The sequence below is a fragment of the Pelophylax lessonae genome, assembly GCF_965119305.1.
Source record: "Pelophylax lessonae genome assembly, chromosome: 2".
In the NCBI taxonomy this organism is placed as follows: domain Eukaryota; kingdom Metazoa; phylum Chordata; class Amphibia; order Anura; family Ranidae; genus Pelophylax; species Pelophylax lessonae.
Window position 1 is genome coordinate 313986130 of NC_138769.1, and position 12279 is coordinate 313998408.

Here is a 12279-nt window from a genome sequence, read left to right on the forward strand (position 1 = left end):
ATTAATACTTGCTCTTACTGAAGTAAAAGATGAAAATCAGACTCTGAGACAGCAGATAACCCGTCTTTCACAGCTTACTGCTGCTCAGCCCCCTGAACCTAAAATAAACCCTCCTCTAGTGTTTACAGGTGATCGGAAAAAATTTAGTGAATTCAAAAACGCATGTCAATTGCTTTTTTTGCTAAAACCTCGTACTTACCCTACTGATCAAATCAAAGTCTGTACCACTATCTCATATTTAACGGGTGATCCACGGGCCTGGGCAGACTCTCTCTTTGAGAAAGATGATCCTCTTCTCAACTCCTATCCCTTATTCCTAGCAGAACTCGCTAGCTTATATGAAGACCCCAATAGGCAGAGTACTGCTGATATCCAATTGAGGGCTTTAAAACAAGGAAGGAGACCTGTTGAAGACTTTGTAGCAGAGCTCAAAAGATGGACCCTTGATTCAGGGTGGAATGATACATCTCTGCGAACTCAGTTCAGGCTCGGGTTGTCAGAAGCCGTTAAAGACGAGCTCGCCCGAGCGGATTTACCGGGCACTTTAGATGCCTTAATACAACTTAGTATTAAGTTTTTTTTCTCCTTTCCGGAGGGGGCGTAGCCCGGAGATGGACGGGTGAGACTGCTCTCTCTCTGAGCTCCGTCCTTTAGCCTCCCCAGCTCGGCCAGGCCTGGCCACTATACGGCGCGCAGACAGAGGAATGCGAGGAATGCGATCTCTCAGGAAGCGTGGAATGAAAGGCACTTCCAAGGCTGCAGCTTCCGCAGAAAGACCGGTAACCAGAGCCGAGATCAAACGGTTCTTTAACCAGGCACTGATCCCTGTAGAGAGCACCAAACTAGCTGAATCAGTGGCAGACATGGCAGATATGTCAGAAGCCCGGGCCCCTCCTGCTTCACCCACAGATCCCACGATATGGCAGACCTCTCCAGACACCTCAGTTCCCCCCTCTGCACCTCCCTCTGCTTCCCCTACTGTACAGAGCATGGAGGCACTGACTCTTAGAGCTGATAGTGAACTACGTGCTTTACTAAGCTCTCTACCTAGAAAAGCAGACCTAGAGGCAATGGTGCATCGCATAGAGGAATCCCACAGGAAGGATATTTTATCTATTAAGTCTGAGGTTGGAGCTCTGGCAGAAAGGGTCACTGCAGGAGAGACAGTTACACAGACTTTGGAACAGAGGCTAACTGTCATGGAATCCTCCCAAGCAGCCGAACATGCGGTCTCAGTTTCTCTCCAGCTCCAGGTTGAGGACATGGAGGATAGAAACCGACGGAATAATGTTCGCCTGCGGGGTATTCCAGAGGCTAAGGGTGCTGAAGACCTGACGGCCATGGCGACTGTTATACTGACCAAACTTATGGGAGACGCATTACCACCGAATCTGGAATTCGATAGGATCCATCGGGCTCTGGGCCGTAAGTCAGAGGATCCCAATAAGCCCAGGGATGTGCTCTGCCGGTTCCATAGATTCCAACATAGAGAACTGATTGTTCGGAAGGCCTGGGATGCTGGATCTGTGGAACTTGATGGAGCATTAATAAAAGTGCTCCCAGACATCTCCAGAGCCACCCTCTACCGTAGAGCATTGCTGCGGCCGTTGCTAGATTTGGCGAAGAACCAGGGGATTACCTACAGGTGGGGATTTCCTTTCTCAATTTCATTTCGTAAAGCTACTACCTCCTTCACTTTGCGCTCGAGGGACGACCTGATGGCTTGTTTCAACTTCTTGGACACTGCTCCAGTTGAGGTTCCTGATTGGCTCCAACTTCTCCCACATCCAGCTGACCGCCGTGGAAAAGCAACAGCAGGGAGACCCATGGAGCCTCGTCCACTTTCACACCACTCCAACAGGCGATCCAGAGCATCTATTGCAGACGACCCGCGGGAGATCGGACTAGTCACTGGGCGTGAGTAACTGTTGTAACCATCTCATAATCTTGCCACATGGCTGGTTTGCTCCCCCCCCCCCCCCCCGGTTGTGACCCCTGTTTTTTTTTTAATCTCCTGGGTCACATTGCTGCAAGTATTGGGTTAGGCTATCTTTTTTGATCCCCTTTTTTTTTTTGGTGGATACTTGTACACTTTTTTTTTTGTTATATCTCCCCACAATGCCAGGGTTGCTGGCCTGTGGGGCAGCTGCCTGTACTTGTGTCCTCTCTCCCCTCCCCTCCCCCTCTATCATTGATAGTTTCTTCTATGACAGTTGGCGTTTGTTGAGGCTTTGAGGGGAGTGGGCATTTTTTTTCCCTCTCTCTCATTACCCCCGGTACCCATCACCCCCCCCCCCTCTTGCTACCCCCCTTTAGTCCTACTCTTTGATTCCCTGAGGACAGAAGCCACCAGAATTGATAACATTGCCTTTGGAAATAGCATTTCCATTGAATAAACACATTGCATCACCCCACCATCATTCAATGATGGATATGCTTCCACCCCCCCCCCCCGGTAATATATATTATGCTATGCTGTGAATGAGGGGGGATAGCTGCAAGCATTTATGGAATATCTTGATTGACTCCTAAAGTTAGTCTGGAGTGCCTTATACTCTGTTACCATTTGTTTCCACTTTCTAATCGGATATGGAACTCCAGGATTGTATATGGTAGGCAGATGGGAGGTGGGGGGGCTGCATGGGGGGAGACTCCCTTGGGTGCATTATATTGTATTTATTTATTTTTTTTTTTTCTTTCTTTGGTTAATTTGCTTGCAATACCTGTAATGTTTGTAATTTTTACTGGTATGACTTAGGGGAGAAACTGAGCTGCAATATAGATCTGACCTGGTGGATATCCCGGGCGGGGAATAGAATCTGGGGATCCGTTAGGACCTTGAGAGAGGCCGGCAATGGCGGAACGGCCTGGGTGCCCTACTGTCTCTCTCTATGCATTAGCATTCTATTATTTATGGCTTTTTTTTTTGTTTATAGGAGGACTGAAGCTTTCTTAAGCAATATATATAGTGGGGCCTCTTAGAAGAAAAGGAATTGGGATACCTGGGGTGGGAATGGGGTAGTCTAGGGGGCTCTCTTGCATGAGGGGGACCTTACGTACAGTTCTTGAGGGAAAGTCTCAAACAGGGATATAGGGGGGCCTCTCTAGTGCCAATGGTGGTGATAGAGAGACAGCCCATTTTCTCTCCCTCTTTATTTTTTGTTTCCATTTCTTGTATTATCTTATTTTCTTCTTACGGTGCATTGGGGATTGATTGATGATGCCCTCTGTTCTGAAATATGCTGTATATTTTTTTTTTTTTTTTTTAAGTGCCATGTATTGTATTTTTTGTTGCATTATTATTTAATTGGCTGAGCTGGGTAGGCGGGGATGGGTCTCTGTACTTACTCATCCCTTCCTCTCCATCCACCCCCCTCCTTAGGCTAGCGCACTGTGTGAGAATCATTCCTCAGTGCGCTTTTGCAGGTTTTCTGCTTATTTAGTCTCTTTTTTTTTCTTTTAAATCTCTCTTTTTTTTTTTTTTTGTTTATTGTTCCTTCATGGACGCATTAAAGGTGTGGTCCTTAAATATAAAAGGGTTGAATATCCCCGAAAAACGCAGGCTGTTGCTTAATGACCTTAGACATCGTAAAATAGACGTAGCATTTATTCAGGAAACTCATTTTAGGGATGACCGACTTCCAGTTTTGAGAAACTGTCATTACCCATTCACATATCATTCCACTAATGCTATGGCAAAATCTAGGGGAGTGTCCATATTGATCTCCGCCAAAATACCATGGACACATACTGAGACTTGTAGGGATGAATATGGTCGGTATCTGTTTCTCAAGGGCAAGGTGGGAGATATTGTTGTTACTTTTGCCACATTATATGTCCCCAACGATAAACAGGATCATTTCGTCACTCGCACCTTGTCCAAATTATCGGTTTTCGCTGAGGGGGTGTTAATTGTTGGAGGTGACTTCAATATACCCTTAGTACCTGTAATGGATACGTCGGCGGGTCGATCTTCGATCTCCCCCGGCACCCACAAACGGATCCTGCAGGCACTACACAACTCCCAATTGGTGGATGTGTGGCGTCTGCAACATACTGGGGAGAGGGACTATACGTTCTACTCGAACCCTCACAGCTCCTACTCGAGGATAGATTTTTTCTTGATCCCACACCGCCATTTACATGCAGTTAAGTCGACCTGTATTGATCCCATTACATACTCGGACCACGCGGCTATCTCCTTAACTTATGCCCTTTCTGAGGCTCTTACTGCGGGCACACGGTTTTGGCGACTCAATGAGAGTCTGTTACAATTACCGACGGTCATAGAAGAGGTATCCAAAGAATTGGATGCTTACTTCGCTATTAATGGGATGACGGATTGCAACCCGGGTGTCGTTTGGGAAGCACACAAGGTGGTAATCAGGGGGATTTTAATTAAAAATGGTGCTTGGATTAAGAAAAAGAGTTGCGAGACCTTGAATTCCCTCTTGACCAAAATACATGATCTGGAGCTACTCCATAAGAGACGACAAGATTTAGTCATAGAACAGGAGTTGACCTTTTTACGCAAACAGGTCAACGATCTCTTATATTCTAAAGCCAGGGCAGACTTACAGAGGTGCCGCCAACACTCATATATTTCAGGGGACAAGTGTGGAAAGCTTCTGGCACGGACAGTCCGGGAACAACGGAAGGCCGCTTACATCCCTCACATTTTCTCTGCCTCAGGTCAGAAAATGTCTCTCCCACAACATATCTTGAGGACATTCCATGACTTTTATGCATCTCTTTACGACCTGCAAGATAGACGAATACCATTATCCCAAATGGAGGAGTATATTGCTACCTCTCAACTTCCAAAGCTCTCGCTGGAAGTTCAGCGAGAGCTGGAGGAACCAATATCTCTGGAGGAGCTGAGTGCCGCACTCAACTCCTTCAGGGCAGATAAAGCTCCTGGTCCGGATGGACTTACGGTTCATTACTACCGGACATTTTTCCCTATTCTGGGGCCTCATATGATTGCTCTTTTCAATGGGTTGGGCTCCAGTGCTTCCTTACATCATGATACTTTGAAGGCACATATTTCACTCATCCCAAAAGAGGGGAAGGACCCGGCAGCCTGCAGCAGTTATCGCCCCATATCACTCTTAAATACTGACCTAAAAATCCTTACCAAACTCTTGGCCTCACGGCTTTCACCTCATCTGGGTTCTCTGGTACATTTGGACCAGGTGGGATTCATCCCAACCAGAGAAGCCAGGGATAATACCACCAAGGTACTTAATCTGGTACATATTGCATCTAAGACCACTACGCCTAGCATCTTCCTTAGTACAGACGTGGAAAAGGCGTTTGACCGAGTAGATTGGCGGTATATGTTCTCGGTCCTCCGCTATATTGGTCTAGGAATTAACATGATCTCATGGATATCTCAAATCTACTCTGATCCTTCCGCACAAGTAAAGGCCAATGGGCTTTTGTCTGAACCATTTCGGATAGCTAACGGAACGCGCCAGGGTTGCCCGCTCTCTCCTTTACTCTTTGCCTTATCCATGGAGCCTTTCCTGTGCAAAGTCCGTCTTAATCCAGACATCTCCGGAATATGTGCAGGGAACACCGAACATAAGGTCTCTGCATATGCGGATGACCTACTATTTTCTCTGACTAAACCAATGATCTCCGTCCCAAACCTCCTGCGTGAATTTGATATATATGGTAGGCTATCCAACTTAAAAATAAATTATGGTAAGTCCGAAGCTATGGGCATTGGACTACCTCCAGATCTGCTCCATCAGCTCAAAGACAATTTACCATTTCGATGGACTGACACAGCCCTCCAATATCTGGGTACTTACATCCCACCCGATCTGTCTGCAACATATATGGTCAACTTTCCCCCTCTATTAGATCGCATTCGCGTACTTCTAGAAGGATGGAACCAGGGTTTGCACTCGTGGTTCGGGAGGTGCAACCTTTTAAAGATGTGCATACTTCCTAAGCTGCTCTACCTACTTCAAGCCTTACCCACTACCATTCCTTCCTCTTTTTTTAAAAGAGTTCACTCTTTATTCATTAGTTTCGTATGGGCTAACAAAAAACCTTGTATCTCTCGTGCCCAATTATCCCGGCCAAAGTTAACGGGAGGCCTGGCCTTACCGGATATTCTCAGATACTATCAGGCAATACATTTGAGTAGAATCATTGACTGGAGACGTCATTCTAGCCTTAAGCTGTGGGTACACATTGAGCAACTACAGTCAGAAGTAGACCTGGGTGGGGCACCGTGGTGCAGTACCTCGCTTTCTCGAGACCTTTTACAACATCCAACGATTGGACCAACCTTGAGGGTCTCATCCTTACTTATGAAATGCCCAATGTTGACCACATTTGACTCTCCCTTGACCCCGGTTTTGGGCAACCCAGCTTTTATGCCTGGTATATTGGATCGCCCACTACGGGATTTGAAAAAAAGGGGATTTTTTCAGGCCGCACACTTTTTGCGGGATGGCAGCTGGGTTACTATCACACAGCTCACTGACCCACAGGGGCCTTTTAGACTTCCTTTTTGGAGCGCCATACAATTGAACCATTTTTTATATTCATTGCCAAATCCGGAGACATTAAGTAGAGACCTTACGCTATTTGAAGAATATTGCTCAGGTATGGAGCTCCTACCTAGACTGTTATCTAAGGTTTACTACTTATTGTCTCTGACGTCAGCAGACAGACGCTTGCCCTGTCTGGAAAAATGGGAGAGAGACCTGAATTATAAATTCACAGTGAAGCAGGAACGCAATATATTTACATTGGCTTTAAAGATTCCTGTTTGTACTAAGATCCAGGAGATTAATTATAAACTCCTCATGAGATGGTATCGAGTCCCTTTCTTGCTTCACAAGTTCTCCCCGAATAACTCAGACCGCTGCTGGAGATGCAAGGAGGAACTGGGTACAGTATTGCATATTTTCTGGTCCTGTTCACGGCTATCTCGTTTCTGGAGTGACGTAAGTGCCTTAATTCAAGAGTTCACTGATTGGGAGATCCCGAACAACCCCGCTTTTTTCTTGCTACATGTCTCTACCATCCCTCTTGAGAAGTATAAGAGATTGATCTTATTCAACATTCTGAACGCAGCTAAGTCCTGTATCCCTCTGTTTTGGAAGTCACACTTTCCTCCAACAATTAGTGATTGTATTCGCAAAATTGAAGAAGTGAATAAAATGGAAGACCTACGCCTCTCTGCACAACTTAAAAAGGAATCATATAATAAAACATGGGGGCCGTGGAATCTTTTTATGCTCTCGGAACGGGGGCGAAACTTATTGTGCCCGGCAAAGGCCGCTGTTTCAAGTGCATAATGAGAAAATGAATGGTGCACATAATATATGTATCATGACCACATGCGTCCATTTTCCCCCTTCCTTTTTTTTTTTTTTTTTGGTATGTTGTTTGTTTGTTTGCTTATCTTTTTCTTTTTTCTTTTTCTGTTTTGTTTTTTTTTTTTTTTTTCTCTTTCTTTCCTTACTTTAGAAAATCAAGGAGAAGACGAAATAGATATCGTAGTCTCGGCAGCAACCTAATCCTGTTGAACATTGCTTGCAAGTGTTTCATGGGCCTCGGCCCCAGCCGTGGCTGCTGCCTTGTTCTGATATGTAAGGTTTGGTATACTGTTATTAGGGCACCCATATAGGTGCACATTACTACTATTGGTTTATCACTGATGTAAGTTGTATTCATTTGACCTTGTTTGTTCTTTTCTTGGCATAAATAAAATATTTGAAAAAAAAAAACTTAGTATCAACATTGACAGGCGACTGCGAGAAAGAAAGGCTGAGAAAATGGGAATGCCATTGTCCAGTCCTTCTCGGATTTCGGCCGTTGACCCTACTCCTATGGAGGTAGGAACCATATGCCCACCTTTATCGACCACTGAACGAGCCAGGAGAAGATCCAGAAATCTCTGCATGTACTGCGCATCCCCGGATCATTTGATAAGCGTCTGTCCCCTTGTCCGCAAAAAAGAGGGTGAGTGTTCACATGTCTTACTAGGGGGATTAATGACTTCCTTTTCTAATCCCTACCTCTTTGTTCATTTGACATTGCAGTGGGACCAGACTAGGATCACCACCAAGGCTATGATCGACACAAGATCTTGTGGGAACTATATCGATACACGTTTTGTTACTTTAAATAAAATACCTATTATTTCAAACCTAAACCTGTCTCTGTTAGTTTCATTAACGGTATTCCGTTATCTTCTGGTCCAATCACTAAGCAGCCCAGAGGTGAATTACCCAGTGGGTGAAAAAGAGTTGCTTGCCATAAAACTGGCACTAGAGAATTGGCGACATTTACTTGAAGGTACCCGATTACCAATACTCATATATACAGATCATAAAAATCTTCAATACCTTCAGACTAACAAAACTCTTTCCCACCGGCAGGTACGATGGTCATTATTCTTCCTAAGATTCAACTTCCTAGTGACCTACACACCTGCAGACAAAAACAAAAAAGCGGATGCGCTATCACGATTAACCGAAGATAACTGCGCTGAAGTTCCTTCTATTCCTATAATACCCTATGAACGTATTATTGGTGTTGTTCGTTCCCTGAAGGAAGAGATTTTGCACAGTATAGGATTGGATTCACCTCCACCACAACTAACTACTGATGCAGAAGGCTTCCTCTACTACAACGACAAACTCTACATACCCCCTACTATGCGCACCAAGATCTTGGAATTGTCACATGATGTGCCTATGGCAGGACATATGGGTATGACTAAGACCCTTAATTTGCTTACCAGGCAGTTTTGGTGGCCTGATATGAAGACGTCTGTACAAAAATTTGTTTCTTCATGTGACATCTGTGCAAGGTCCAAAATTGTCACTACAAAACCATCTGGTCTACTCTGCAGTCTACCAATACCCCAGGTTCCATGGGAAGTTGTGTCCTTAGACTTTATAGTAGAACTACCACCTTCCAAAGGATTTAATACCATTCTAGTGTCAGTGGACCATCTGACAAAGATGGCACATTTCATTTCTATTCGCAGACTACCTTCATCTAAGCAAACAGCGGAATTACTAATGAAACATGTGTTCAAGTTACATGGAATTCCAAAGACTCTTTTATCCGACTGTGGTTCACAGTTCATCTCCAAGTTTTGGCAAGCTCTATGTCACATACTACAGATTGAGCGAAAGCTCACTTCTCCTTACCACCCTCAGACCAACGGACAGACTGAAAGAGTCAACCAGTGCATTGAACAATATCTACGTTGCTACACCTCATACCTACAGGATGATTGGGTGGACCTCCTCCCTCTGGCGGAATTTGCTTATAACAACGCAACCCACAGTACTACTAAGCAAAGTCCGTTCTACTTAAACTATGGGTTTCATCCCACACTTCTTCCACCACGCATCCTACCATCAAGTAACCCAGTAGCCTCGGATTATCTTACCCAAATAAAAGACTCTCTGGGTTTACTTAATACCACCATCTCACACGCTCACAGTCAACAAAAAAGGTACTACGACCTTCGTAGAAGACCTTCTCCTCAATATGCTATTGGGGACCTCGTTTGGCTATCGACGAAAAATTTAAGGTTAAAGATCCCTAGCAAAAAGCTTGGACCTTTATTTCTGGGACCCTTCCCAATTAAGAAACTCATTGGAAAAGCTGCAGTACAACTCACTTTACCGGCAGATCTCAGAATACATCCCATCTTTCATGTGTCGCTACTGAAACCACATGTTCCTAACCAAGGAATAAGGCCTACCATCTTGCCTCCACCTCCAATACAAGTTGAAGGCGGAGAAGAATTTGAGATTAGGGAGATTTTGGATTCTGGTATCCACAGAGGAAGACTCCAATATCTCATAAGATGGAAAAACTATGGACCCCAAGACGACACCTGGTTGGATACTTCTGATGTTCACGCACCTAGGCTTATACGAAGGTTTCACTCTAAATACCCGGAGAAACCAGTGCTATAGGCCTTCTGGAGCCGGCCTTAAGGGGGGGGGTACTGTAAGATTCTGGTACCTTTGGTACCCTTATTGCCCATTTTCCTTTTCATATTGCGTCCCACCTTTTTAGTTAGGTGGAACGCATATACCTTTAAGCCGTATGACATCATCACTGAGCGCCGCTCTGAGCGGCTATTTCAATCGCCGGCTTTCTCTCTCAGGTTGTTCGTTCAAACCGCATGCTTACAAGCCTTGTCTTATGCTGCCGGAGCCTCCAGCTATTCTCTTTACCTGGAACAGACCGGAACCTCGATACTGATCCCGTATCTCGCTACCGGATCACTCCCTCACTACCGGACCCTCTACTTACTAACCTTACTAGTGATAAGTACCCCACAGGGGATTCCTCCATAACAAACTTACACTATCTACTTCTGCACATTAAGGACTGTTACTATCTATGCATTACTAATTCTATCACCTGCACTGTTACATAGATTGCTAGCTCTTGAGTCTACTACCATCTATCCTTGCACTGGGTTAGTCTCTCCTGTATATCATCTGCTGTCCTTACCACCTATTACCATACATGATTACTAACCTATCTGCATCCTACCTATTACCGTCTACTACTCTCCTGAACATTACTATCAAGTGCTTATCATTGCTATCACTGCTCACCCCCATCCCTTCAGCACATCACCTCTATACTGTCATATACATCCTATCACTCCAGGAACATCTTATTGAGTGTGTGTATATCTGTATGCTGAAGCAGGCGGGTCCACAGTGATGAGTCTGGAGAGTTGGATCTGGTAATTCAACACATCTCTACATGACTACTGAGTGGAGATTCTGCAGCTGCAAATCCAGCTTACTATAAAAACGCAGGAGCGTTACAGATCCACAGATGCGGCCCTAGTATGGGAGGCTTTTAAGCTGCATTTTTGGGCCACCGCCTGAAAAAAACGTCCCACTCTCTCATTACAAATGCACAATGTTGTGGAAATTTTGATAGACATTTTAGTTAAATAGTCATTATGTCTCCCAGTGTCGGTTTTACCGATAATCGATATTCACAGTCATTTCTGCTCATCTCTGCACATGGCTGTGTTTCTACATAGGCACTGCCCATTGTACTTTCTGTGATTGGTGGTTGTGAAGCCACTCCCTGTAACTTCCTTTTGTTCAGTTGCTGTAAATAAACCAAGCCCTGCCCTCACACAGAACACCCAGAGGATAGAAGACACAGGAAGCACACACACACACACACACACACACACACAAGCTCACACAGCCATTTCATCCATGAAGAGACATAAACTTTCACACACAAACACTTGCTCTTACACACATGCACACACATACAGTACATATCCAATGGAGAGAGACCTGGCAGATGGCATCAAAATGACCCAGCGCGTCTGTTCCTTTGTCGCCGAGCGCTTGGTAAATCGTTATACAGGAGAGCGGTACAATTGTACTTTTCAGTACAAGCTATTAATGGAGCTTGGTGCGTAATAATCTTGAGCACACTGAAGCGGGTTTCTATGCTCCAAGCCCTATTCATTTCCACGACAACAAGCCCACTTGACCTTGCTGACGGACGCTTGCTCCAACGCCCCATCGCCGGAGAATATATCGGCGCTTAAATCCCATACCGTCTGGTCGACCAACTGCTCTATGAGAAAGCCAAACAGAAGCTATTCTTTTGCAAACAGCGGGTGTTTCAACAGGATGATGAGCAGGCGAGCAGACTGCTGGCCTACTTGGCTCATCAGGATACTAGCCCTCCGGTGGTGGTGCAGCTGCGCAGATCTGATGGGTCCAGCATTTCTGACCCGCCGCTGGTGGCTGCAGAATTTTGCTCCTACTATGCCACGCTGTATGCCTCTCAGAAGACTATTACTGCCCAGGAGACTCGTGTGTTCCTCCAGCGTATCTCATTCCGTCTGTTGTCGAGATCCCAGTGGGATGAGTTAGATGCTCCCTTGTGTAATGTTCTGGTACCTCTGGTACCCCTATTCCATTTTCCAGTTCAGTGTATGCGTCCCACCATTCTCTTCTGGTAGGTGCGCATACACCTTTAAGACCGATGCTGTCATCACTGAGCGCCGCAGAGCGGCTATTTCAACCGCCGGCGTTCTCACTCACATGTTCGTTCAACCTGCCTTGAAGCTCATATGCTCACAAGCGTACCTCGCTGTCGGAACCTCGCTACTGATCCCTGTATCCAGCTACCGGATCACTCGCTCATACCGAACCTCTCTATTACTGCTTGCTATTAGTGATAAGTACCCCGCAGGGGAATCCTCCATAAACCTTCCTACTAAAGCTT

General features: G+C 45.4%; 1 protein-coding gene across 1 annotated transcript in view; it reads right to left on the minus strand.

The window, feature by feature from the left end:
- LOC309547397 (uromodulin-like) overlaps positions 1–12279 on the minus strand; it is an 879146-nt gene that overhangs the window by 489390 nt on the left and 377477 nt on the right. The gene's annotated exons all lie outside the window — the stretch shown is intronic.